This window comes from Apium graveolens, chromosome 2, assembly GCF_009905375.1.
Source record: "Apium graveolens cultivar Ventura chromosome 2, ASM990537v1, whole genome shotgun sequence".
In the NCBI taxonomy this organism is placed as follows: domain Eukaryota; kingdom Viridiplantae; phylum Streptophyta; class Magnoliopsida; order Apiales; family Apiaceae; genus Apium; species Apium graveolens.
Window position 1 is genome coordinate 309,716,898 of NC_133648.1, and position 5,676 is coordinate 309,722,573.

Genomic DNA, 5,676 nt, shown 5'->3' on the forward strand with positions numbered 1-5,676 from the left:
GCCTCTATCACTGTCTACCCATTTACACAAGAATAATGGCGCCTTGAATGCATGATAATTCAACTCTCATATTTCTTCAATGACGCCATAAAATGTCATTTCAGACTCCACGGGGTTTAAATCCTTGGCACTAGAGACTTGGAAAACCTTAGCAATTAGACAGACACCACTATTTTGGACAACCTTTACATCATCTTTGTCTTTTGTCAAGTATTGGAAACCATTAACTAGAAAAGCTTCATAAGTCAAAACAGAAAATAACGATTTGCTTGCCAGCCACCGTATCATTTGTGAAACACTTTTTTTATCATCGATCATTTTGCTAACCTTTTTCTAAACCAATCTGTAAATAGCCGATTGTGTTCTCAAATCGGCCAATGAACCGTTTTTTTTCCTTGATATATTTCTTCCATATATTCCTTATGAATCCTTCAAAAATGCATATATATTAAATTACTAACTTACATAATAAATGGATACACTCCAGCATTGTTTTATAGAACATGTAGATGCGCCTCTTCCACGTACTTTTTCTTCCACCAACTTTATTGTTGCAACGGATAATGGACAAGAGAGCTTTTCATTCTCCTTTGGAAGACTGACAGTTCTACAACTCTACTAAATAAACTCCGAATAAAATTTCACAGATTCTTCTCCTAGATTACTCTCAGCTATACAAACTTCCTGATAAAAATGGTTCCTTCCATACTTTTTAGCACTTTATTGAAACGTTCAAAAGGATACATCCACCTATAAAAAATAGGTCCACACAGTCGTAATTCTCTAACCAAGTGGACCGTGAGATGTATCATTATATCGAAGAATGAAGGAGGGAATATCTTTTCCACCTCAAACAAGGTCAACACTACATCTGATTGTATTTTATCCAACTTCGATATATCTACAACTTTGTTGCATAAAGATTTAGAAAAGAAACACAATCTTATTATGATAACTAGGGGTGAGCAGAAAACTGCACAAACCGCAAAAACCGCCCACACCGCACCAATCCGCACCGTAAAATGTGGTTTTTAATTTTCGTGGTGCGGTTGCGGTTTGAATTTTCGTGGTGCGGTGTGGTGGGGGTTGTGGTTTTAAATTTCTGAAATGCGGTTCAAGCCGCACCGCACTGCAATATTTAATATATATAAATATATATAATACCTATATTTCATGATTTCGTTTATTAATTTTGATTCCATTTAACATACAAGGAGTGCTTGCTTAGTGATCATCTTGTTTCTGCAAGATCAATTGTTGTGTGGTGATCATTCTATTTGTGTTTCTTCAAAAATTATGAGACACATGGTACAAAACCACCTATTTAATAGTGAACTCATTTAATTGCCGAGCCAAGCTTCTACGTTAAATTTTACAGTGTGGAATTTCTAATTTGTATTATTGAAGAATATTTGCGACTTTGTTATATTATTCAGAAATTTAATTAAATTTAAGTTTTTTATTTATTTAAAATTTTCGAACTTGTAATGTATAAACCGCAGTGAACCGCACCGCACCACATTTTTGTGGTGTGGTTTATGCGGTTTTTGAGGGTACGCGGTGCGGTTGCGGTTTGCAAATTAGATCAAACCGCATGTGCGGTTTGGTTTGCGATTTAAGGAAAAAACCGCACCGCCCCCACCGCGCTCACCCCTAATGATAACCCTTACATTTTTGGAAGAATAGAATGAATTAAAACCAAAAGTAGTTGTTGAAGAATTATGTGACAGTCATGGGACTCACTACAAGAAAACAAGGCTAAATACAACCGCACAAATACAACCAACATCAAATTCAACCATTTTCGGTTGAATTTAAGGGTGCAGCTAAATTCAACCGCATGCGGTGATATTTATATATGGTCGTATTTACGCGGTCGAATTTAGTACTAATTACAACCGAATAAATACAATTGTATTTATATGCAACCGTATACGGTTGAGTTTAACCGTGCTCCTAAATTCAACCGTATTCGATTGAATTTAGCTTTACTAATTACAACCTAATAAATATAACTGTATTTGTATGGAACCATATACGGTTGTGTTTAGTCGTGCTCCTAAATTCAACCGCACTCGGTCGAATTTAGCCTTGCAAAAAAATGGAGGGAATTTTCCCGCCAACGAATTTTGTACTAAATTCAACTGATTTCGGTCGAATTAGATTTTTAAAAATGCACTACTACAAATTTGAGCTTAGAAAACATTAGCTTACATAGCATTTTATCGTATGTGATAAGGAAGATCCATGCTTACAAACCACTTTTTAAAAAAGCGCTATATAAGTCATTTTAAGAAAAGCTGGAAAAAATATAAAATAAAATTATAAATAGTTAAGTAGCATTTTTCTTGTACACGCTATCTAAAATACAAGTTGTATAGCGTATCCGGAATGCGTTATGGTAGATAGCATATTCTAAGTAATTTTTATTTTTATTTTTAATAGCAGTGGGCCGTTCTATTTTCTTTCCCGAAACTGCTATCCACTTCTCCTCTACATCATTTCAATCTAAGTTTGGAATTTCCGGCGAATCGATTTATGGGTCTCTCTAAATGACTTCACAACAACTCAATTTCTCAGCATTTTGAACTTCATTTCCTTCAAATCGATTGTGAGTCTTAGCAACATATTAAAATCGATTAGAAGCATGTTTATTAGGGTTTTAAATTTCTCGATTATGATTTTTAATTTTGGGGTTTCAGATTCTCGATTAAGGTGATGGGGTTCGAGAAGTGAATAGCAAGTATTATTGTCATAATGGTCTCTAGTTAGCCATTCTTTTGCCTCATGATGTCTTTTAACTCGCTGTAAGTATTTGATCTTTATACTTCAAGTAACATCTGTGTTTCTTAGTTTGTATTTATAGTTTTGATGCGATTGTAATATCTGTGTATATATTTTGGGTCAATTTTGCTATTTTTGATGATTTAGATTTGATTGTTGCTGTGAAGTTGAGATGATTTTTAAAGAATGCATATTTTCATTTCGTAGCTTTTTGCAAGAGATCAAAATATTACAATCCAAATTTTTGTTTAAGTTGTTTAGATTAAATAATGGATTGAGTTTTTTAAAGTGTGTGATTTTGAGTAGTTTAGTTGATCTTAATACTTTGTGTCTTCACATTTGTTCAAGAGTAACATTTCAGAGACGGAGTACACATGTACACATTATTGAATTATATATATTCTCTCTTGTCTTCCTCTATTGATCTTTACCTGAAGTTCTTAAAAGTTAAAGAATGTATATGATTCTCTACATAATTCCAGCAAAATTTAAAGATAAATTTTCTTACCGGACTATAACAGACCTTAGTTCTCATAAAAGCAAACTTAACCATAGTATTCATAGTCGTACTAAAATTACAAGAAAAACAAAGGTAACTAACCATAGTAATAGTTCGAACCAAAAATCTATTTGACGAAAACATCGGCCTGACATTAATTCTTCAACTTTGTTTTAATAAATTAGATATTTCTAAAAATGAGATGACTTTTAAAAGTGGGAAGAAGCTGCTCTCCGGGATTGTCAGATAGTCTCGCTGGTAATGTTGAATCACACGTTTGTCCCTCTTAGCTTTGCTCCAGTAGTTTATTTTGTTTAATAATTCTCTTTTCAATTTCTTATAGAACCACTATATTTCTATTCAAAATGCGACGGGAGGAAATCTGTATTGGGAGAGGTATGAATAAGTTCTAACTTTTTCAGATGATTTTCAGTTATGTATAACTATAATTTTATAATTGCTAAAGTTGGTGGTTCGCATAGTTTTGCTTTTTATTTTTAAAGCTTATACCGGAACATAACCTTGTATTCATCTATTTACAAGTTAGTTAAAAGAACCAGCTAGTGTCGAGTACGGGAGTAAATAAGTTGAGCACGCACAAGTTGACTAGTAATGACCTGTTCGTAGGCATTATGCAAATCTATAAGTATACCACCATCTAGAATTAGTAGAATTTGTTTAAATAATTTTTTTTTACCTAGTTAGGAGGCTCCTGTATCCATTACTATATTTGAATTTGCTGCAGGTAGTGCAGAGGCAAAGTGATTACCCATGTAATTCAGTCATTTGAAAAATTGGGAATTTCTGATGTAAAACCAAAAACAGAGCAAGGGCTATATTCAGTAAGCTACAACCAGTTTTCTCCCGAGCCAATGCCCCATGAAAGCTTTTATTATATTCCATGAAGATAACTGCTAATCCTGACGAGATGCACTGAGACATATGTGACTCGTAAGCAATAGCAGCACGCTAGCACCTACACTAAGAAAATCACCTCTGCTTCAGCTGTTGCTGCTTCTGCTACTGCTGGTACAGCTCAGTCTGCTGAAATGTTAGAGCGTCCAAGATTTAGCAAATGTGTTAGCTAGGCAAGGGTAAAAAGAAAGACCGGGTATGTAAAAGTGATTATGCCCATAGAATTGCAGCTATTGTAACATATACATTGGCATCTTTCTATGGGAACTTTGTTGGAGTTGGAAGGGGAGCAAGACCCCTGAAATAGAAGAAGAAGATAAGATTTATTTGTTTCAGGAAAATTGGCTCCAATAATTTCAAAGGGAATTTTTAGTTTTCCCAGGGTGTTAAAGTGACATAAGAAACTTGTAATTGATTATTTAGATTCGTTTCCTAATTATAGGAATTAGATCTTGATAACAGTTTTTTGATTATTATTGTATTTAAATTTTAATATCGAGTTGTATTGCATTGTTTGAACCATGTTTTTCATACAGTGTGGATAAATATGTATATATGTAATTTTCTATTATGGGTAAAAATATTTAAAAATTAATAGTTAAACAACGAATTTTCAGAAATGTTCACTTCGACACCGATTATTATATGCTATTGAAGTAACATAATGTGTTGAAAATGTCACTTGTATAGCATATATGGAAGAGCTATCTAAGCAGTTTCACCTGGATTACACTGACTTACATAGCGCTTTCAAAAGCACTATCCAAACAATAATATTTATATAGCACAAAAATAAACACTATCTAAGTAAATATGCACTTGCATAGCACTGGCTTAGATAGCGCTTAAAAGCGCTATCTAAATACAAAAAAGAGTGATATCCAAGTGCAAATATGTAGTAGTGATGGCGGAAATTTTCTGAAAAAAATATAGAATAAAATTTACACGAAATTTATATTTTAGTTCATGTAAAAAAGATTATTATGGTAGTTAGATATTTATGGTTCGATTAATAATTATAGTTTCAGTTTCAATTTATTTTGTATTTGTTTTAAATTATAATCCAACCATACAAATATGAAAATTGTCAAAAAAAAGTTAATGGAAAAATGTAAGTAATTTGAATATTTAAATTTTAACTATTTTTACAAATTGAATTTAGGGGGTGAGATCCTAGTTTTGTCCTATATTGATGTTTCAATTTTTTTAAAAATATTTATCAATGATCCAACCATAAGGATGTCAAGATCTATATAGTTTAGTGATATTATAAAAAATTTAGAAAAAAATAAATTTATTTGATTTGCTATTTTAACAGTCAACCAGTAGTTTGACCAGTACTTCCTAATAGTGTGAGTCTAATACCGATATTTTGATTTTTTAAAAAATGTTTATGAATGATCAAATCGTAATAATGTTAGGATCTATATATTTTAGTGATATGAAAAAAAAATTAGAAAAAAGCAAATGTATTTGGT

The 5,676-nt window shown here is 32.3% G+C and overlaps 1 long non-coding RNA gene across 1 annotated transcript; it reads left to right on the top strand.

Moving 5' to 3' along the window:
• The first annotated feature begins 2,456 nt into the window (after positions 1–2,456).
• On the top strand, positions 2,457–4,589 carry LOC141706379 (uncharacterized). Its single transcript, XR_012568802.1, has 5 exons — positions 2,457–2,611; positions 2,703–2,807; positions 3,469–3,541; positions 3,627–3,679; positions 3,831–4,589. It is a non-coding gene; the product is annotated as an uncharacterized LOC141706379 (long non-coding RNA).
• Positions 4,590–5,676: the final 1,087 nt, after the last annotated feature.